Source organism: Notechis scutatus, chromosome 2 (genome assembly GCF_049901735.1).
Source record: "Notechis scutatus isolate UNSWTSFEM ecotype Mainland chromosome 2, rNotScu1.2, whole genome shotgun sequence".
Lineage (NCBI taxonomy): Eukaryota > Metazoa > Chordata > Lepidosauria > Squamata > Elapidae > Notechis > Notechis scutatus.
The window spans coordinates 54,388,222-54,412,761 of NC_142010.1; the positions used below are offsets into that span (position 1 = coordinate 54,388,222).

Sequence of the window (24,540 nt, forward strand, 5' to 3'; positions counted from 1 at the left end):
GGTCTGTAGGGGGCGTGCATAAGCGCACCAACGTGCCTACTGTCCCTGTCCTGTTGTTTCTTTTATTTTTCTTATATGTACCCATTTCATGTATTCATAACTATGTATATATTAGACCTATTATCTTGTAAGTTATTGACAAATCAAATAAATTAAATAAATAAATAAATATTTTCATTGACAGAGGCACCGTGGGTTGGTCCTTTACTGTTTCCAGAGCAGCCCATGGCCCACATCTAAGCACCCCATGGGCCGGATCCGGCCCACGGACCTTGAGTTTGACACCCATGATTTAAGGCAAAGGTCCCCAACCTGTGGACCAGGGCTCACCAGTTATCCATGAGGGGTTCACAGTTGGGCTGCAGAAATGGCCGGCAAGCACATGTGCACACATGCATCCTCACTTGCATAAGCAGTGGGCGAGTGTGTGTGTGTGCTCCATTTGCATGAGCTGCATGCACACACATGTATTTGCCGGCCGCTCACACAGAACCATCGCCTCCCCCCCACCCCCGCTGGTCCGCAAAGCCAGAGACATTGGGGAACTCTGATTTAAGGCAATAAAATTGGTACAATGAAGACAAAAAAAATGTTCATTAACTATTTTTAAGAATACCATGAGGTATGTGGTGCATAACTACGGTAGCTCAGCAACTCTGTACATATCTGACAGAATAACCACAAGCTGTGCTTAGTTTAAATTAAAAAAATTTTAAATCAGAAATCCTGGTCAATTGCCACTGCAAGCTGAGGATTACCTGTGCTGGTAGTCTAACTTTTGCACATTTGTAAAAAGCAAGCACCTTAATGGATTGTGACAATTCTGTAGACTTATACTGGTTTCAACACAGCGTTTGCTAATCCTGCAACATATTGTTTTTATTAAGTGTTGAGCTGGATAGCTTATTTGCTTTGTTGGGTGAATCCACAATTGAAAACTGCACTCAGAAGTGCTCCACTAGACCTCTTCATCATATTAGAAGTAGGTGTCAAGTATGATAAAGTTTGGGCCTGAAATTCATACTCCTCAAATTTCCTTTAGTAAGGGAGTTCAAAGGAGAAATGAAAGGCGTAGATAATGTGACGTTGACCTTTGGCTTTGAAACAGTTTGGGTCAGTAGAATATTGAAACTGTAATTGCTCACAAAGCTAGATATGAGTCAGAAATATTCCATGGCTGATAAAAGTCCAATGCAAGTTTGGGTTGCATTATTAACATAAATACATTTTACAAAGTTATCTAGTACTGGTAGTCCTCAACTTACGAGAGCAATTAAGCCCAAAATTTCTGTTGCTAAATTTGTTAAAAGGCTTTTGCCTCATTTATGACTTTTCTTGCCACTGTTGTTAAATGAACCACTGCAGTTGTTAAGTTAGTAAAATGGTTGTTAAGTGAGTCTGGCTTCCCCATTGACTTTGCTTGTCAAAAGGTCGCAAAAGGTGCTCACGTGACTCTGGGAAATAGCAGCTGTCATAAATATGAGTTTCCAAGAATTTCTATCATGTGACCATGGAAGCTGCTTCTGTGGTTGTTAAATGAAAAACGATCATAACTCACTTTTCCCAGTGCCATTTTAACTGTGAACAGTCACTAAATGAACTGTTGTAAGTCGAGGACTACCTCTACTATCCTGAGAACTGTATCAATATTGGGATATCACATTTTAAGATTCAGAGAAATTGGAAACTATATCAAAAAAAGGCCAGAAAGATGATTGGGGACTAGACACTAAATCCCATGAACGGAGATCAGAGGAGTTAGGTATGGTAAACTTCAAGAAATGATGACTGATGAAGGGAATGATAAACTTTTTCAAGAAAGTAAAGAGGTATCACACACAAGAAAGTCACATTCACCCAATCAAGGGATGAAATAATAGGCTTACATGAAGGTAGATTCTGTTTGAATGTTAACAAAAATGCCCTACAAGTTAGAAACAATTACCAAGAGAGTTTGTCAGCTCTCCTTAATTGGATGTTCTAAGGAGACACTGGATACAATTTGAGGTGAATGTATTTGGGGAAGCATACCAAGAAGAGGCTATTCTAATAATAGATGACTTCAATTACACTTAGACTGAGACATTAATGCCCAGGCCATAACAAAGGAAACCAAATTTCTAGGTACTTTAAATGATTGGCCTTCAAACAGATGGCTTTGGAGCTGACTGAAGAGGGACAACCAGAGGTTTAACCATAAATGCGGACAGAATTAAGGTCTGGTGCAAAATTGCCAGCCAGGTTCAACACATTCCCATTTGATTACAAAAAGAGAAACTTAAAAAAACAACAACAAAGGGAATGGTGAAAAAAAATCAAGATGGCAATTTTTCTGCCTAATACTTGCAGAAAGTTTAAAATGACAATATTGAGGTTCAACTGAAATATATTCCATATTGTTATATCAGTTCAAGCCTTAGAAGAAGTTGGTAGGAGGAAATAAAGAGAGTGGGACCTGGGTAATATACCAAATTGTGGATACACAGTCTATTTGACAAGCAAGACCCTGTTCAGTTCCATGTCTTTCAAAGACAGATCTCAAACACAATGATTTTATGATTTAAACATATGAATGGATAATATTCTATTCAATTAAATCTAGAAGTCTCCAAGCTGGAAACTCTGTTGACCAAATTAGAGCAACCGTGTGTTATTAGCAGGCTGGTAATTATTGTTTACCTGTTAGGGTAAAGATGAGAGTAAGGGTCTTTAGATATTTCTTTTTTTAGTCATGGTGTTTTAAGGGAAAAGAGCAAGAATCAGAACTTTGCATCACTCTCGATACCTGAAGTGGTTAAGAGGAAGTAAAGAAGAAAAAGAAGTTTTCAGGGCCAAATAAAAAGGTTGCATACTTTGGCCTAGATCTCATTCATAGTTCAGTTTATGGAGGGAAGATATTATCTTCTGAATACAGCCACTTTCTTTTTTTCCCCTCATTCTTCTCTTGCTTTTCTTCTCTCACACATTCATCATATTATGTCAGTTATTTGCCTGTATTGCATGTCCATGCAAAACCTGTTTTAAAAAAAGGAGCACTTTAAAATTTGGTGAGTGGATATGTTTTTGAGCCTGTGTACTTGCTGCAAGCATTTGGAAAGCATTTGGAACCAAATGGACATGAACACAGATGTCAAAAATAGCTTGCATTTTACTACCGTTATTAAACAGTTTCCCCATTTGCCCTTTCTGTTGATTCTCTCTCTCTCTCTCTCTCTCTCTCTCTCTGAGTGTCCTTCTGAAAATCACTCTGGAAAGGAGAAGGGCAGGAAGTTGAATAGGAAAGTGCCTTCATTCAAAAGAAAAACAACCCAAAGAATAGTTACAAACTACTAAATCTTTTGCCTCATTAGGTTCTCTTGTGGTATTTATATTTTGGATTCTTTCAAAGGACCTGAGAGTCATAGTGCCTACTTAATTAGAATTGTTCCATTGTGATATGACAGCATATAAATTTAACAAATAAATAAAATCCAGAATCCCAGCCAATATGAGGATCTCTTAGCTATCCATGGAAATGTGATTCAGGTGCTAAAAAACATTTTTTAAGTCCTTGAAATATGTTATATCTTCATTTTTTTTATACAGCTTCCATATCCTGTTGTTGTATGGCACTTAGAGAATATTGCACCTATGGTTACTTTCAGGATGTATATCTCAGTTGCTTTCCAGACAAGTGCACTCTCTGAGATCAATATACCTTATAGATAGAGATTGTTTATGGCTATGATTGTGTTTATGGCTATTTAGGTATTCAGTAGGTTCTTTCTACTGTAATTTCAAAAAGAAATATGCGTCATTCACTTTTAGCAGGTGGAAAACATTTTCTCCTTCATTTGTCTAAGTATTTTTTCTTTTCTTTTTCTTTTTTTAAAAAAACAACACAAAAACCCTAATGCTATGCCCTGATTAATAAATCAAATGATGGAGAGTTTTGCAAAACAATAACAATTTTGCTACTGTCCTGAAAGCTAATGAGAATGCCAAAGCACAAATCTATATTTTATATTTCAATTGCAAATATACAACTTCATTTATTGTTAATTTTAACAGAACCAGAGTGGGTTATTCCAACTTGTAAAATATTAAGAACATCAGGGAATTGTAAACCAGTTTTTTTTAGTTCCCAATCTGTGACAAAATGTCGGGGACTGGCTCATAGATACTTCTTATAGTTGGAACATGTGCTTCTTGTTATTTCATGTGAGGGCTTCCTGTGTCTATATATCTCTTTGAGCAATACACAGCACACAAAGGAATGGAAGCTATGTACCCTTCACAAACTGCAAGGCATGACTTACAGTTTTCATAAAAAGCCTGAAAAGTTTTAATGTGCCAGAACTAGTAACTCGATCTACTTTAGAAACTCCCAACCTATCTGAAACTCCAGTGAAAGCAATTAAGTCCCAGATATTTTAAACTATGGACTTGGATGGATCAGGGACAAAAGATAAGGGTGTATGTACACCCTTACAAACTCAAGGTTAACCACACCAAACTTGATTGCAGGAAATTACGACTTCAGCAACAGAGTTGTCAATGTCTGGAATACTCTTCCTGACTCTATGGTTTCTTCCCCAAACCCCCAAAACTTGAACCTTAGACTGTCTACTATTGAATTCACCCCTTTCCTAAGAGGTCTGTAGGGGGCGTGCATAAGCGCACCAATGTGCCTACTGTCCCTGCCCTATTGTTTCTTTTATTTTTCTTATATGTATCCATTTCATGTATTCATAACTAAGTATATACAGTACTTATAGCTATTGTCTTGTAAGCGATTGACAAATCAAAATAAAAAAAGATAAAAAAAATGTACACATACAACTTCTCCATGGACAGACTAACTAATGTAAGTGTGTACTGTGGGCATTGCTGTTAATTTCTTATTGTTCATCATTTGGAGCTGATGATGCCAGCATAAGCTCCAAGAGGAAAGAAAAGTATATTGAAAGATGTCATAGGAGCAATCTTTTTTCAGCATATTGTGCCACACATATTGTGTGTTGGTTCAGTTTTGGTGTTGTTTGATATAGTGTGTTGATTTCACTGGCAATTTGTGCATTAAATCTTCTCTCATATTTAAATGCTAGTCTCTAGCATTTCTCAAATTGGTTATTTTGCAAGTCAAAGAGACATAACATATGGCTTTGTTGTCATAGTAGTTCCTCCAATAATACAACAATTTCACAAATTCCATCATTGCAGAGCATACCCATTCTCAATTCTGCACTGTCTTGAGGATCCATGAAGTAAATTTAAATATATTTGGTTTGCAGGTTGGGATCTGGCATTAAATGTCTGATGTAATGTTGAATTGGCCATGGACAATCACAGGCAGATTCTATCCTTTCCTCATTGGAAGGACTTCTTTGGCATCAAAGGATGTCATTTGAAGAGACAGTTGTACTGTTTGATGTTCTTCTAGAACTCATTTGCAACAGGTTCATCATTGCTATCAGAATTGAAGAATTCATTATGTAGAGATTGTAAGCTGCCTATTCTGACTTTCATACCGCAAAAATTGGTGACTTCTTTAGGGAATAGGAACATAGTGAAGGCAAACTTTGGCCATGGCACTATCATAAGCAGAAATATTACATTTTGCAACTCTCTCTTTCTCTGTTGAACTTTTGTTGTTAAAGGCAGATATTGCCATGTTGAGGAATTGTTGCAGTAACTACTGTTTGCCACATAACTTCCCTTTCCTCCTCTCCCCTCTCTTTCCCTCTGGCACAATTATTCTAATGATATTTTAATTTAATCATATATATATATTTACCATCGTACATTACCATGGCAATGTACATTGCCATTCTCAACTCAAGACAATTTAGAATCCCTAACAACTTCTCCACTGAGTTGTAGGAAGCTGTCAGAGTCAGTTTAAAAGTACGTTGAGATGGTCTTCTGAGGGTTAGGATGGTGGCTGATGGAGAGGCTGGTCTGCACTCAGTTTCAGAGTAGGAAGCTATTGAAAAATGAAACAGGATGGGAAAGGACTAAATATAGAGACTAATGTATTTGACTGACACCAGAGAGATCAGTTTCTCTTTCATCTGCAGCCACAACCCACCTCACAGGGTTGTTGTGGAGAAATATAGGAGAATGGAATGTGCCTGGAATTCCTGAACAAAGTTGGGCTATAGATACATGTCCATGTTTGTATGCCAGAGAAGGGGTACATAAAGCAATAAAAATATCCAGACCTTTCTTCATGCATATTAAAGTTATTCCTTCTTTAAGAGCCACACAAGTTAATTCCTTGCTGTTGGGTAGGGAAAGGAATGAGGGATTGTGAGAAACTGTCTGGGACATTAAAAATGACGATCAGGTAACCAGCAGTAGCTAGTAGCACTGAAGCACTCACACCCCAAATTTCATTTCCTCAGGGCTTATGGATATGTATTTTGGATACATTATGTAATTTACCTCATTTGAGGTACCTTGGTTCAAAAATTGTTGCTCTATGATGGACCTTTTCACTCAGATAAAGGTCATGACAACAAGAGTTTAGTGGTATGTAGATATGTTTGAATAAAGCCTATGCAATCTGTTACACAGTATTTGTTGGAATTATTAGTGAGAAAATTATCAAAAGATTCTATTGCTGTTTGTGTCTTCAGCCTTCCCAAACTTAATAGCACTAATCTTTTGCACCGAAGCATTTATTGCAGTTTGAGTCTTCATTATTGAAATGTAAGTATTTAGAGACTAGAGCCTACTTCATTCTTGTCACTGAATGTAGTGTAGTTTATCCATTCTATACTGTATATATGTATTTCAACCTGCAAGTGATTTCTCCTAAAAGAAAAATTCCTCAGATTTCTAATTCTTTACTTTTAGATATATTCTTAAACTATGATTTAGTCATGCATATTCTGTATTTTACAAAGCAATTCCTGAAATTATAGAAGGAGCACATATTCCTTCTATCTAAAAACAACAAACAAATGAAACAAAGAATTACAGCTATTCTGGTACTGTTGAACATGATGAGGCTGAACTTTTTCTGTGAGACAGTTAACAACATATTAAAATTATTTTATGTTAATTTATGTTAAATTCTCCTGCTTTCAGGGAACATCAGTTCTGAAGATTAGGCTAAAGTTAGCTTCATCTTTGTTAAAAGTTCTTTACAGATTCTTCTTCTAAGAGAATCATTTCCATCAATGAAGGTTTATTTTGTTGGCACAAAAAATAAAAATATGGATAAATGGAGAAAAAAATATCACAGAACTGTGGTGATATTGTCACTCATTTCCTACATTCTAGGATTCATATTTTCAAAATACAAAGTGAACCATTCTTTCTTCCTTCCTCCCTCCCTGCTTCCCTCCCTCCTTTTTTCTTCTAATCTATCACTTTTCCATGATGATACAAAAAAAAATTTCAAATACAAGAACAGAATACTAAACAAGTGCATATAGTTTTATAAATGATTCAGGTAAATGCAACAACATATGTCTTTGTTAAGATTAATAACACCACTGACTTCAAACGAGAAATCTTAGAAATAATGCATTGTCTACATTTAAATAAAATAAAACAAGAGAAATAAACTTCAGCAACAGAGTGGTCAATGTCAGGAATACTCTACCTGACTCTGTGGTTTCTTCCCCAAACCCCAAAAACTTTAACCTTAGACTGTCTACTATTGACCTTACCCCTTTCCTAAGAGGTCTGTAGGGGGTGTGCATACGTGCACCAATGTGCCTACCGTCCCTGTCCTATTGTTTCTTTTATTTTTCTTATATGTATCCATTTCATGTATCCATAACTATGTTTATACTTATACCTGTTATCTTATAATTGCTTGACTAAATAAATAAATAAATAAATAAAAGATCCCCCTTGAAAATATGTTCTGCAATATGAACATGTTTTCTAAGAACAGCCTAAAGTGTTCATATCACTTTATAATGCCTTGATAAAACCACACTTGGAATATTGCATCCACTTTTGGTCACCATGATACAAAAAAAGATGTTGAGATGTTGAATGTAGTGAAGAGCAACAAAGATGATTAGAACTCTGGAGGCTAAAACAGATGAAGTACAGTTGCAGGAATTGAATATGTCTAGTTAAACATAAAGAAGGACTAGGGATGACATGATAACAGTGTTCCAATATCTAAGGGGCTGCAACAAGGAAAAAAACCTATTCTCCAAAGCACAGGCTTTGAAGGTAAGACAAGAAGCAATGGATGGAAACTAATCAAGGAAAGAACCAATCTAGAACTAAGGAGAAATGTCATGACAGTTAGAACTATTAATCAGTGGAACTACTTGCTCCCAGAAGTGTATGTGCTCCAACACTGGATGTTTTTAAGAAAAGATTGGACAACTTGTATGAAATGGTATAGGGTTTCCTATTTGACCAGGGGTTGGACTAGAAGACCTCCAAGTTCCCTTCTTTTATTCTGTAATTCGATTATGGGCATTGCTCATATTCATTATACATTCCTACGTGATAATGGGGCCAATCCCATCTGACTCAGAGAGAAATGTAATTTATATAAAGTTTCAGCTTCAGACAGTCTTTCCTGTGCTGAACTAAATCATTCAACATCATGAAAATTAACATTTTGGATGATTTCTTGTTTTCCTGCAGTTATCAGAGGAGCTGGAGAAAGAAGCATATGCAGCACTGAAAGATGAGAAGAAGAAAAATGTGATTTACCAGATTCTGGAGGTGAATGCCACTCTTGGAGCACTGTCCCAGCGAGACTACAGATGTGGGGAGGGAGCCCAAAAGGTTACCCTTAAAAATATGCTGCATAAATAAGTGTCTTCTCCATTATTTCTTGTAATCTACTGTGAAGTCAGATACTTTGGAAAACAATTAAGGGGACTTGATTGGAAACCAGAAGAACTTCATTTCCTTTCATGGGGGTCACATGAATTATTTCACTATTTTTAACTGAGTTGCCATCTGCTCTGAACATTACTAAAACAGTTCATTGAGATGTGATCTTTCATTTTATTTCTATTATTTTTAATATGCAGTTGAAATTTCATTTGTTGTAATATTATCTTGAGCTGATTTCTTCTCGAGTATCATTTAGCAGTCAATTATTATAAGTATTAGAAAACTGTTGCATAATGATGTTCAAAATATCATGTGCCCAGTAATATTGGTTTTCAGGGTAACAAAAACCATACCTTTATTTTCCTCTTATTTTCTTTCTTATTGTAGTTACCCATTTTGATACTGTAACCACCAGTATTAAGCTCTGGGCCAGGTTGGAAATGAAATCAATATATATTGGCATATGCAAACATGATATGTGTCTCTTACAATGCATGGAGCATCTAATAATGAAACCTTATACATAAGTATTTAGAAGTAATTTCCATTTAATTGAATGGAGCTTACTTCCAGAGAATCATGTATAGGATTATCAGTTAAGCTGGTGAAAAATTATTTATGCAGGGGTCATTGTATACCTAGATGATAAAGGCTTGAAGGGAGCATGTGTGCATATTTTTATGCACAAGCATCTGAGGAGATACATCAATCCTTAGTCATCCAAAGGCACAGCACAACAGTCTTTTATATAAAAGCTGGGACTCTTACTTTTTATAATTGAAATAAGGATGTCATGATGATTCAATATATGCAGTGAGTCTCCTTTACACGAAAGGAGCATTCCACATTGTTTCCTGAAAAGGGAAGCAATGCTTTTCATAACTGATATTGCATTTTCAATATTGACAAAAAAGTGTTGTTAACTTAAAATTGATCTCCATCATTAAACAGGTTTTGATAGATATGAACATGTTAAAGCACATGCCAGGAGGGAGAAATAAGGTGGGCAGAAGGACCTACCTTGAAACTATTTTATGCAGTGAGAGATTATTATTTATGGTTAAATAAGTGCTGAATCCTCAGAGTAAGGCTCTTTCTTTATTGAGCATATTGCTTCTGTCTAGAACATATATGCAGGCAAACATTTAGTTCATTGGCTGGTGGATCTTTTCGCCAGTGGGAAGAACATTTCCTGGCTCATGTACGTAAGTGAATGCTGACTATCTACAGATACTTTTTTTAAAAAAGTGTGCAACCCACCAATCACATCTGTTGTGAAACTTCTATTCATTTCATATGATATGTGCTGGGCTTTGTTAAAATGAATGGAAGTCATGCAGCAGTCATGCTTGGTAGACTGTTTCCCCATGAAATTAAACATGTGTGGCCTTAACTCTTAGTGGTTTATTTTCTTTCTCTCTCGCTCTGCTTCTTTGAGGAAAACAGTTTCTGAACCGGATATTCCTAAACCCTTGCACTGAATTTAGAAAATATGTTGGCATTATTTTTGAATGGTTGGTGCAATTAAATCTATGTATCCTGTATGAGCCATACATACTAACAATCCTCCTAGACATTATGATTTCTCTAGAAAAGAGTAAGCTACTAGCACCATCATTCTTGATGAAATTAAGGAGCCACTGAATGCAAGTAGAATCTCTGCTTGATTTTCATTCCATTTAATAACATGGAATAATAAATTTGTACAAAATCTGTATAGCGTAGATAATCCATGTTCATATATGATTTCAAAGTTTGTCCTTTAACTACCAATGAAATTTTCAACCATTTGAGTTTATTTATTTGTTTGTTTGTTTGTTCAAAAAACAAAACTCCTGGGAGTTTCTTTAGCACATATGACAAATGTTGCACTTGTGAACTTGGACAAATCAACGTGTTTCTTTTAACAAAGTTGTTGTCCTAGTAAGGGACCAGGGTCTGGACACAATCTTCTGCAATGTTCTTTGGTACCTGCACCAAGTAAATGAAAAAAGGCTATAAATAAAGGCTTATTTCTATGCCGTGTGCACAAAGAGCTTTAAGGAAAATTGTGCCTTCTGGGTCTTTTACTGTCAGGTCTTTACCTTAATTCTGCAACTGAATACTTGAAGTAGGAAATAAACTAGGAAAACATAGGGTCATTAAAAACAAAACTGTATAGCTAAATATTTATATAGATATATGTGTGTGTGTATGTGTGTGTGTGTGTGTGTATGTGTGTTCACCAAATTTGTCTCAAATACTATTTGGGGTTATTGATCCTAACTTTTATCAAGGCCTAAGACCCTGTATAAGAAAATTTTGTCTAGTATTGTTTTGTTTTACTTTCCATTTGTCATGGAATTCTACAATGTGTGGGAAGGGATCTTTTCAAATATATATACATGTATATGTATATGTATATGTATATGTATATGTATATGTATGTGTATATGTATATGTATATATACACATTGATACATACATATACATACTTAAGAATGAATATATATATATATATATATATATATATATATATATATATATATATATATATATATATATATAACATTGATACATACATATACATACTTAAGAATGAATATATATATATATATATATATATATATATATATATATATATATATATATATATATATATATATTTTTCTTAAGTTTTCGGGTACTTACATGTATGGTGTTCGGCTTGGTTCGGGTATTTTCCCACGTCATTGTAGTTCTTTTAAAGTTGTAGCAACGTTTCAGCAGAATCTCATCTGCCATCATCAGGCTTCTGTATATACACATATACATATACATATACATATACATATACATATACATATACATATACATATACATATACATATACATATACATATACATATACATATACATATACATATACATATACATATACATATATATATATATATATATATATATATATATATATATATATATATAATTTGTTTTCTTAAGTTTTCGCTGGTATTACATGTATGGCCTTCAGCTTTGTTCGAGTATTCCCACGTCATTATAGTTGTGCTTTTAAAGTTGTAGCAGCGTTTCAGCAGAATCTCATCTGCCATCATCAGGATGGCAGATGAGATTCTGCTGAAACGTTGCTACAACTTTAAAAGCACAACTATAATGACGTGGGAAAATACCCGAACAAAGATGAAGGCCATACATATATATATAAAGAATCTCTGGGTTTACAATAAACACTGTGACATTGGACAGAGATTTTATTTGAGCAATGTTTGGTAGTTTACTTCCCCCTTAAAATGTTTAAAAAAGTCAAATAAACCTTTTGGTTAATATTTAAGAGTAGTCTGTTTTATTGTAGGATCAAGCCTGTACTGCACATTCTTTCATTTACATCTACAGAATGAATTTTGTATTTAAATGAATTTTATGTAACCAGTATGCATGTAAATACACATTGACCTTTATTTGAAAGTGAGTTTTGATTTTCTTTTGAAGTAGTATTCTAAAAAGACTTCAGATGTGTCACAACATGTACCTGTATTTTCCTTTGGTGTAGAGTGGTTGTTTGAATGTAATGTTATGCAACAAGGGGTCAGTGTTCCCTATTTATCTTTGATCCTCATTTGATAGTGCTTCTTGTAATAATTTTCTTCAAGTGAGTGGCATGTTCTGGATTGTGAACTTGACATGTGGTTAAGGATATTGATATGAAACTAAGGAATCCTTAGAAATTATCAGTGGGCATGTTTTAGAGCAGTCATTGTAATATTAATGTCTTGTAGAAGTGTTAAGTACTATGGTATAACACTGTTATCATGTGTATGAGAAGTGCTTGATGTTGATTGGCTTGTTTATATTCATCAAATAAATCTGGTTTCTTTCTGAACAATGTGCAATATCGAATTATTTAGTTTTTCTGTATTACACAATAGGAAATGCTAGTCATGGTTTATGGCCTTTGGTCCATCTATAGCTCTGAATATTCCTAGCCATGCAGACTACTGTCTGAGAAAGAAAAACAAGAAATCCAAGAAGAAACCAGCATGGCTGCACAAAGATCTCTCTGGCAAATTGAAAGAAAAATAGGACAAGTACAAAAAATGGGAAGAAGGACATATAACTAAGACAGAATATCAGCAGATAGCCAGAATCTGCAAAGATGAAGGCAGGATCCCAAAGGCTCAGAATGAACAAAGACTTACAACAAAAGTCAAAGATAATAATAAAAAGTTTCTTCCAACATATAAATAACAAGAAAAAAAATCAAGGAAACAGTCTGTCCACTAAAGAGAGAAGACAGCAAGGAAGTAACAGGCAACGGAGAGAAAGCAGAACTACTTAACTCATTCTTTGCATTGGTCTTCACGCAAAAAGAAACTATAGCTCAACCCACCAAAAACATCACTGGAAAAGACAGACCAGAAATAAAAGTTAAAATAAGCAAAAAAAAAATAGTAAAAGAACACCTGTCTGATCTTGATGAACACAATTCACTGGGGCCTGATGAATTACATCCCAGAGTTTTAAAGGAGCTGGCAGAGGTCATCTCAGAACCACTACACCATATCTTTCAAAAATCCTGGAGCACCGGGGAAATACCAGAGGACTGGAAAAGAGCTGATGTGGTTCCCATCTTCAAAAAAAGGGGGGAAAAACCAGACCCAGGAAACTATAGACCAATCAGCCTAACATCAATACCCGGGAAGATACTGGAAAAGATAATAAAAAAACAGATCTGCCAACATCTAGAAACAAGTAAAGTAATAACTAGCAGTCAGCACGGGTTTGTTAAGAACAGATCATGCCAAACCAATCTTATTTCATTCTTCAACAAAGTGACTAAATTAGTAGACCAGCAAAATACTGTGGACATAATATATTTAGATTTCAGCAAGGCATTCGACAAAGTAGACCATAACCTACTTCTTAGTAATCTAGAAAAAAAGTGGAATAGATAGCATCACTACTAGAAGGACTTGCAACTGGCTGACAAACCATACTCAACGAGTAGTCCTTAATGGGTCTAAGTCTACATGGAGGGAAGTAAGCAGTGGGGTGCCACAAGGTTCAGTCTGAGGCTCAGTACTTTTCAATATCTTCATGAATGACTTAGATGAGGGAATAGAAGGAGAACTTACCAAATTTGCAGATGATACTAAGCTGGCAGTAATAGCTAACACCAAGAAGATAGGCTCAAGATCCAGATGGATCTTGACCAGACTTGAACACTGGGCTGTATCTAACAAAATGAAATTCAATGTAGAGTAAAGTAAAGTCCTACAGTTAGGCAAGAAAAACCAAAAGTACACATATAGACTGGGTGAAACCAGGCTCAATAGCAGTAACTATGAGAGGGATCTTGGAGTCTTAGTGGACAACCAGCTAAATATGAGCCAGCAGTTTGCAGCAGCAGCCAAAAAAGCTAATGCAATCCTAAATTGTATTAACAGAGGGATACAATCAAGATCAAGGGAGGTACTAATACCACTCTATAAAGCCTTAGTAAGACCAACCCAGAGTACTACATCCAGTTTTGTTCACCACATTATAAAAAAGATGTTGAGACACTAGAAAAAGTACAGAGTAGAACAACCAGGATGATTAGGGGACTGGAGACTAAGGCATATGAAGAATGGTTACAGGAACTGGGCTTGGCTAGTCTAGTGAAGAGAAGGATCAGGGGAGACATGATAGCAGTCTTCCAATATTTGAGGGGCTGCCACAGAGAGGAAAGGGTCAAGCTATTTTCTAAAGTGCCTGTAGGCCAGACAAGGAATAATGGATGGAAACTGAACAAGGAGAGATTTAACCTGGAAATAAGGAGAAACTTTCTGACAGTGAGAACAATCACCCAATGGAACACCTTGTCCTCGGAAGTTGTGGGAGCGCCATCACTTGAGACCTTCAAGAAGAGATTAGACTGCCATTTGTCAGAAATGGTGTAGGGTCTCCCGCTTGGGTAGGGGGGTTGGACTAGATGACCTACAAGGTCCCTTCCAACTCTGATTATCTGTTATTTATCTGTTAGTTCAAAAGAGTTGGACAGTTGGATCACTTTTCTGCAAGCATAGACTGCACAACAACAATTTTGACTTTAAAGAGCACAAGGAGCATAGCCAATGTCTCATATATTTAAAGCAAACATTTGCTTTCTTTAAAAAATGGGAAAAAATCTCATTGATGAAACTCAGCCATTTTTCTTCTAAATGTTGCTGGAAATAGCTGGATTTCTTTTAGGAAGCTGTGAAAACAGATGCTTGATGGTTGTTTGTAGCCAGCAGCCCATGAACTGATCATGCTTAATATAAAGATTCTTAATTGTTGGCCATTTCCATATACAGCAGCAGCAAATTTCATGGATGTTGTAGGGAAAAATAATACTTTTTTTTAATCAGCCCCAGTCTTCCTACATGTAACAATTATAATCTGACCAGAACATTTTAATTCATGAAGGAGTGGAGGGAAGATTGTCTTCAAAGAATGATCTTTGAAGGTTCTTACATTGAAAAAGGAGAATAATTTTCTACCATACTCCTCATTGTTTTCCATACCAGAAGTCCCAGAATTCCTCTTACCAGGACATGCTAGCCATTTCAGAATGTCTTCCAAAATACTCTATATAATAATTTGAAAAAAATCTACATATGAATATGCAACATCAACTCAAAGATAAATTGTGTTGAGGTCAAAGAATCTGATTCCTCAATAAGGAGTATTGTATCTTCTGTACAAGTCTATAACACATAAGAGAAGCATTTTTAAAGATACATGTGTACAGATCATAGTTACAGGATATGGACTTTGGTCACATTATTCAAGCCTGAAAATATTGTACATATTTGTTATACTAAAACAGGTCCAGCTTGATGGATAAAATACAATTCTGTTCTGGTCACTGGATGTTCCACTCACAGTGATGAATTTCTGAGTGTTTTTTATATAAATAAGTTGATCCTTCAGAATTATAGCAAAATATGAAGTATTTTTTCCTAAAAAAAAAACAACCCACAAAATTCTCTGTGTTTATGAATTATTCAAACTTTCCCAGAATAGGATTTTGCAAGAATCACAAACAGATACTTATTATTTCTGGTTCTCGTACTTCAAAAAGACCCCTGGGTGTACATGATTAGCCTTTCCAATCATGTAGAAATATGAAGGGTTGTTTCTCTTGTCATTGGAAAACTGGGAACCCCACCTCCTTCTAACATCTTTTGTCCTATGTAGGTGATCTCTATTCAGTTGCACAATGCTGCTGCCTCCAGTGCTTTCCAGAAGAACCCATTTGACCACTGCTGGATGCCAGTTTAATTGGGTTTCTGATGTGATCCAACAGGATTGCTCTTATTCTCATCACAAAGTTCAATAGCTCTCTCTCTCTCATTTTCCCAGAATTCCTGGCAGAGAAAGAAATGCTTTCTAATTCTGCAAAGAAGCAAGTTGTGAAAGAAGAATTAAAAACTTATTGAGTGGAAGCCATGAAACTCTTTTTCTGCTTATAATTGACCTATGCCCCCCCCCAAAGGATTAAATTGATGAATAGCAAAATAAAAAAGAAGAAAGGATAATTTAAGGGTAGATAAATATCTTTGAGGGGAAAATATGCGAGACATTGAAACAAATGGCAGCATCCGTTAAGTTCATAAGAAGAATCCTGCTGGGTCAGACCAAATGATAGCCAGTCCAGCTCTTTATTGTCACAGAATTCAGCCAGATGCTGTTGGCAGCTTCCCAGTTAGATTTTCTATGAAATTTATAAAATTCACACCACTGATAGTTAAAAGAGGGCACAGTGTTACATCTAAAATGAATATGGAATTTCTGTGCTATAATTTATTCAGTACTGAAAGTCCCATAGAATCCTTATAACTATGATGGTCATTAATGTCTTTACTCCCCATTTAAAGCTGTCCAAATTGTTAGTCACTGCTAACAATTGTTCATGGTAGTGAAATCCGTAGTTTAGTGAGACAGGGAGAATATAGTGAGACAGATCAAGCATAGCTTTACACATTTCTTTTCCCTCCCTTATTCATTTCTTTCTCTTCAATGGCATGGTGTAACATTTAGTTCTCAAGGGAGTAACAAGATAGAATTCTAGTAACTCAAACAGCAATATGATCCTGCAGTCTTAAAGTCCTCCAAACACTTGTTTAAAATTTTGTTTATGAGATCTTTAAAGGTAATATAAGGTCAATGCCCATGATGTGTAAATTTGGAATGGAGAAGTATATAGTCCCTTTTCAGCTACATCAAAAGCTCTTGTGTGAAAATCCTAACTCTGAATAAACACAGTTTTGAGCAATGAAGCCATAAGGCCAGCTGCTAAAAAACTGTTCCAGATTCCCATCCCAAAGAAGTAAGTGGTCTCCAGATGTTCTGGCACTAACAGTCATACTTGGTCTTCATTCTCCTCATGATGCAAAGATGAACAATCTGGCAATTCCAGATGTAAAAATGAATGCATGGGAAGGAAACAGTTAGCAACTTGGAGAAAGCTCCAGAGACTTTCCAAGAGTAGACGTATCAATAGAAACAAATGGTTTGCTACATATACAGGGGAAAGGGGGACATTCAAAATGGGATTCAACAATTGGATTGATATCTTTAATTCAAACTAGTACAACTAATGAATGAAGTAACCTGTCATCGTTCTCTTTAGGATATTTCCAAGAACTCTTATATGCTGGACTGCTGATTTCAATGGAAAAGAAAGTGGAGAAAAAATGGTGTTTGTGTAAGATACAGTGAGAGAAGTGGGGACAGAAAAGTGCCGTTACTAATGGTGTGGCCTTCTGATTTCAGAATCTTTGAAAAACTTTGAAAGACAGTAAATTGACTAGACATGGCTTCACATGAGGTGGAATGGGAGTCAAAATAAATCAAGATGGCAGCCATAACCATATGATTACCCCCTGTGAAGAAGGGAACAGTGCTTTAACCACATTTGCAGCCACCATTTTGATTTTTTTTAAAATTTCCCCCTAGTTTCACTTCATTCCATGTGGGAAGCTATATAAAAATTACAGAAAGCTGTTCATCTACATCTGTCCAAAATACTTTAAATCCTAAATGCTGGGAATAAATATAATGAAGAGCTGAAAGGTTCAGATTTTATTTTTTGTTCATTTTTTAAAAATTCCCTCTGTTAAATATATACAGTAAAGTCTACAGTCAAGAAAGTGTTTAAAATGTGTTTAATTTGAAGTAAAAAAAAAATCCTTTAACAAGCATGAAAAGTGAGCAAAACGAAGATCTCCACTGCCTGTTTGAAACCAGTTCAAGACTGGAACAGTCAGATTTTTCTTCTATAAGCAAGAAGTTACCAAAGAGTAAGCCCATTACAAAATATTTTTATTTGTTTGTTTTACACCATTTTTGACACATTTTGGTTTTCCACATTTTGAACATATGATTGTAAAAACAGAATGCCTGCCCATTTCCAGACAATTATAAAGATATCACCAAAATGGGAACTACTTTATGTTTCCAATTGCAAAATTATTGAAGAGAAATATTTTCTGTTAATTAATTAAACTTTAATTAAACTTTGTTTATAATTGAGTGAGTTTATGTTAATTAATAACAATTAACGAGCATGATTGTCCATGACCTTCAAACTCAAGAAAGATGTAGATTGATTCTTTATATTTACAAGATAAGGATATGGATTGTGCCTGTCAGGTAAGAATATCCCCAATGTTAGGATACAATGCTAATTGATTACAACAATGCTTTACCAGCCTCTAATGCCATCCACTTTGTCTGTGAAAGTTTAAATCTGAAGCTGAAATACGAAGTACATTTGAAGGTTGGGAATTTGAAACTGACTTCTGGAAAATGGAAAATGTAGCCGTTCAATGAACATCTTATAGGCCTTGTCAGGTTTTCATTGATAAACTTCATATCACAGTGTAGCGAATCTTATAAGATAGTCTGTATCAGGGGAAAGTAAAACTATTTATTAATGATGAATCCCAATTTTGCCCCTTTAATTATTTCTTCATGCTTGCTGGATTTGGAGGTAGGGGTTGATTCCTCTGATAGGACAGTCAAAAATAACCTGCCCAGAGTTGTTGGATAGGCAATGGCGGCAAATAAATTCTCATAATTAAATAATAAATAAAATAACAGAAACAGAATAACAAAAGTTGGAAGGAGCCTTGAAGGTTTTCTAGTCCAAATCCCTGCTTAAGCAGGAGATCCTATACGATTACAGGAAAATGGCTGTCCAATCTCTTCTTTAAAATCGCCACTGATGGAGAATTCACAACTTGTGGAGGTAAGCTAATTGTTCTCATTAACATTAAGAAGAATGTGTTCTTAATATGACTATATGGATATATTGAGAAGATAAATGATTAATATTGAATAATAAAGCACCAGATACTTTTGTCTGAAAATTCACTTACAGTAACAGCGATATGAGAGCCATAGTGCTATCATGACATCTTCCCTACCAAATTCTAAGAAGTAGAATTTCTCAAGTTCAGTATGCCACCAGCTAATTATAACATGGAATTCCAAAGGTGACACTGTAATTATTAAATCATAGGACTTTGTAGATGACCCGCTCTGAGAACATCTGATTAAATATGGGCTGCTTTCCCATCTCAGAATTTATTCTCTGTCAAGCTGAATAGCATTTTCCCCTTTATATCTGAAAGATGAACTGTATAAATTTCCTCAGCGAATGTTGTCAAGGAAAGGAGGAAAACCTTGAATAGCTACCAATTGTACTTCCTAAACCAGCCCAGCAGGAAGCAAAGAACCTGATTTAAAAAAAAACACTGGGTTTTAAAAAATTCAAGAAAGACCTGCTTGGCCCAGGTGATAAGAAGTGTGTTCCAGGTTAACAAAACAGCAGGTGATAAAGAGGCCTCTCTTGCAAGCCTCATTGCAATGCTGTTGAATTAAAGAGGACTGACCGGTCTTTCCTCACAGACCAGGAAAGAACAGAATAATTTGTACCTTTGTGAGGTGAGATTCTGTACTCTTGTCTCTCTGCCTGCTTGAAAACAGTAATTATAATTACCCAATCAACAGATGCAAGCCCAGAAGATGAGCTTGCACCAATTATTTTTATTTATTTTATTTGGTTTGTCAGTTGCTTACAAGATAATAGGTATAAGTAAAAACATAGTTATTAATACATGGATACATATAAGAAAAATAAAAGAAACAATAGGACAGGGACAGTAGGCACATTGGTGTGCTTATGCACGCCCCCTACAGACCTCTTAGGAAAGGGTTGAGGTCAATAGTAGAAAGTCTAAGGTTCAAGTTTTTGGGGTTTGGGGAAGAAACCACAGAGTCAGGTAGAGTATTCCAGACATTGACCACTCTGTTGCTGAAGTCATATTTCCTGCAATCAAATTTGGTGAAATTAACCTTGAGTTTGTATCTATTGTTTGCTCTTGTGTTGTCATGAGTGAAGCTGAAGTATTCATTGACAGGTAGGACATTGCAATGTATGATTTTATATACTATACTTAGATCAACCGAAGGCAGCGTAGTTCTAGGTTTTCTAGGTCTTGAATTTCAAGTCTGGTGGCACAAGGTATTCTGCAAGGAGTAGAGGAGTGGACAACTCTTCTTGTGAAATATTTCTGGACTTTCTCAACTGTGTTAATATCAGATACGTAATGTGGGTTCCAGACTGATGAGCTGTATTCGAGTATTGGTCTAGCAAATGTTTTGTATGCTCTAGTTAGTAATGTAATATTACCAGAGAAAAAGCTATGTAAGATTAGGTTAACAACTCTTAATGTCTTTTTTGCTATGTAGTTACAGTGGGCTCTAGCACTTAGATCATTAGAGGTGAGTATTCCAAGGTCCTTTACAGAGCTTGGGTCATCAACAAGATCTTGACTATTCAGCTTGTATTTTATTTTCTGATTTTTTTTGCCAATATGTAAGACAGAGCATTTATTTGTTGAGATTTGAAGTTTCCATTTGTTTGACCATTCTGATACATAGTCAAGGTCTTTTTGAAGGGTAGAAGTATTGTCTGTGGTGTTGAATAGCTTTACATCATCAGTGAAGAGAACACAGTTGCTCTTAATATGACCACAGAGGTCATTTATGTAGAGTATGAAGAGACTTGGTCCTAGAACACTGCCTTGGGGCACACCACTGTTGACAGGTACAGAATTTGATAGGACGCTCCCAATTTTGACCATTTGTTGTCTGTTTGAGAGGAATGCTTCTATCCAGTTATGCAGGTGTCCAGAGATACCATAAGATTTTAGTTTTAGGAGTAGTTTGTTGTGTACCACTGAATCAAAGGCTTTACAGAAGTCTATATAGATTGCGTCTATTGCTTTGCCCTGATCGAGTTGTGTAGTCCATATATTTTTGCAGTGTAAGAGTTGCAGATTACATGATAGTTTTTTCCTGAAACCAAATTGTTTATTAGAGAGTAGGTTGTTTGTTTCTAAGTGGAGGATGATGGATTGGTTAATAATTGATTCCATGACCTTACAGGTGATGCAGCATAAAGAGATTGGTCTGTAATTTTCAACTAGGCTGGGCTCTCCCTTTTTGAAGATGGGGAAGACCATGGCTTGTGGCCATAGTTTTAGCAAGGAGCTGATCCTGAAAGATTTTTCAAAGAATATGCTTCGAGGTTCAGCTATGGCAGTTGAAAGCTTTTTTAAGAAGTAGGCACATATTCCATCCAGTCCAATAGATAGAGATGGTTTTAGATTGCGTAGTGCTTTTTCAACATTGTCTTCTGTAAAATCGATATGTATTAGATCATTGTAGTTGTCTGTTGTTCGACTAGGAAATACTGGGCATGATCCATTGCTGTTTACAAATACTGAGCCAAAGAATGTGTTAAAGAGGTTGGCTTTAATAGTGTCGTCGTTGCAATCTTTACCATTAGGTTCCTTTAGGGGTGGGATAGACCTTGAGTCTTTTAGTTTGTTGTTTACAAAATTGTAGAAAGCACGGGTGGAATTGGTGCGTAGAAGGTTTTCCTCTTGTTTAATGTGATAATTGGTGCATTCAGTCTTTATCTGGTGGCATAAATTTTTGTATCGGCTTTTGAAGTTGGCAACGTGACCAGATTTGTTTTTCCACCAAAGTGATTTCTTTTTAGATTGAAGCTTCCTTATTGTTATGGGTAATCTGTTTTTTCTGGTTTTTGGAGTTGTTATTGGTACGTATAGTTTGATGACTCCTTTGACTTCAAGTAAAAATATGTTGTAATGGTTTTCAACAATATTGCATCCAGTGAATAGAAATTGCCAATCAAGGGATGAGAGATCGTTGTCTATAAGATCATAGTTGCCTTTTTTGAAGTTATAATTGGGGATCACATCACTATGTTGATTTTTGTGTGGATGTATGTTGAGACAAAAATCAATCATGCTGTGGTCACTGTTGGAAAAGGGTTCTTTAATTTGTATTCCATAAATTGAATTCAAACTATTGCAGAAGATGAGATTGAGGCAGTTGTTAAGTCTAGTATTGTTGGTTACTAGTTGTTCCAGTCCCAGGTTTGTTACAGCATTGTAGAAGGTTGCATGTATGGGTTCAGTTTTACATTCGTTTAGGGTCCAGTTAATGTGAGATAGATTGAAGTCACCAAGAAAGATAAAAGTGTGTGGGCAGGATGTTGCCCATGTTAGTAGTGAATTTAGCTTGTTTACATGTTCGATGCCATAATCAGGGTCTCTGTAACATAGTAAGAATCAAAATGTGATATTTAAGAACAGTTCACAGACTATGGTCTCAGGAAGAGCAAGCTCTTGGGTAACTTGGATGTTTTTTAGATGTAAGGACTTTTTATAGAAGATAGCAACACCTCCTCCTCTACAGATTTCACGATCTGATCGGTAAACATGATAGTCTCTTACTGTGGTAATGGAGTCAGGGAGAGATGCATTGAGCCATGTTTCACAGACAAATATGATGTTGAATTTAGCCATATTTAGTAAGAGGAGAGATTCAGGCATTTTATTCACAAGGCTTCTTGCATTGAGTAGCTTGCATTTAAGGCCAGTTGTAGTTGGAATTGAGGTAGTTAGTGGCATGTGTGCCTAGTTTTGAGTGATGGTGGGTTGGATGAGGTAGGGTTGGATGTGGAGTTGTGGGTTGTGTGACTTAATTTTGATACAATCAGCGCGGTAGTCAATATAGAGATCCTTCTCTCCATTGTCTAGCCGTCTTTTGAGTTCCTTGCGGAGTTCACGGGAGCAAATTCTTTGCAGTATGGATAAGTCTGGTCTTGAGCAAAGTTTTTTGTGGTTGGGATTGGTTTTTGCAATGGCGTTTATTGTATTAATGAATATGCATTTGCTGGACTCATTTTTGCAAACAACTCTACAAAATTTTGGGGCCACCAAGACATCACTGTATTTGGACTCAGGGCCATCTCTGGTTACTTCAATTATATCTTCAGGAGAGATGTTTGTTGTATTTGAGTTGCTTATGATATTACGAACTTTGGTGATGTCATCTGATTTGTTGGTGTCTTCAAGACCAAATAAGATTGCATTTGGACGTTTCTGTTCACGTTCCATGGTGTCTCTGATGAGTAAGGAGATATCATTTGTGGAATTATTTGATGGGATAGTAATTATTTGTGGTTGTGGTTTGGTGGTTATTTTTGATTGTAGTTGTGATTGTAGTTGTGGTATTCAGCCAAAACTGTAGTGAACTAATTTGTGGCACACTAGTTTTAGGGGTGCCAATGGGGAATGGGTTAAAAGAAAGTCAAGATGGCAGTCACAACTGAAATTCCACCTGTTTCTTGTGTTTGTCACCCAGAGCCTGTTTTCCTTCAGGTGCTCTTGAGGATTCTGACTCATCTTTAGTGTTAAAGAAAGAGTCAACTGCCAGTCTAGTCAGCTTTTGTTTAGAGCCTGGGAGGCAGGCTCCATCTTGCTAGGCAACAGAAAGGCCTGAGCTGGCACATTTTTATGGGTCTTTTATTTTTCCTGAAAAGCAAATTGTACGTGACTGCTATGAGCATGTCCCTACCCTTTTGTTGGTATGCTACATTCTGCCATTATCCTGCTAGTGGCAGAGAATACCTGTGGCATGATGATGATCCTTGTTCACATATATCACTGTGACTGCAATTCCAGCCAGCAGCCAAGACAAACACCTTGGCAATGAATTACATTCTGCTTCCCAGAGGGAAAGGAAAGGCGCAGCTGATTGGCCAGACAATACCTAGGCAATGCAATGCAATGCAGAGCCAAGCCAAGCCAAGCCAAACAAATTGGCAGTTTCTTTTGTTTTTAGCAGCTGGGGCGGGTGGGGGGGACGACAACATTGCTTTACAAAGTAGCTTCATTGGAGTTGGAGTTCGTCATTTCAATGAAGCTTCAAGTGAAGCATGGCTTTGAAGCTGCCTTATGAAGCACATGTGTCTCTCTGCATCTAAAGAATCCAGCAAAGCTTCTGGGAACTTTCCAGCACTTCCTAAAGTTGGAATAGGTTTCCATATATGCCAATGCAAGTGCCTGAGGAGGCCTCAAAGCAGCGCAAAATATTTCAATGAGATGAATTGCAGCCTTATGTCTTCATTATGTGAATAATGACACTGTCATGTGGTGAAGTACCTCAAGGTGAAGTGAGGACATCTCATTCAGATTTTATATAACATACATTACATAGTAAAACAGATGAAATATGGAAACTCTGGTGCAAAAATCACAGTATGAAAGTTCAACTTGGTTTGTTTGGCTTTTCGTGCTGGCTGCTGCTAAGGGAGCCACACAAAATAACCCTAAGCAAGAGTTTATA

The 24,540-nt window shown here is 36.1% G+C and overlaps 1 protein-coding gene across 4 annotated transcripts in view; it reads left to right on the plus strand.

The window, feature by feature from the left end:
* ERC2 (ELKS/RAB6-interacting/CAST family member 2) overlaps positions 1-10,621 on the plus strand; it is a 664,972-nt gene extending 654,351 nt beyond the window's left edge. For all 4 annotated transcript variants that reach the window (XM_087954768.1, XM_087954770.1, XM_087954769.1 and 1 more), the window contains one exon: positions 8,608-10,621. The gene's annotated coding sequence lies outside the window, so the exon portion shown is untranslated. The remainder of the gene's footprint in view (positions 1-8,607) is intronic.
* Positions 10,622-24,540: the final 13,919 nt, after the last annotated feature.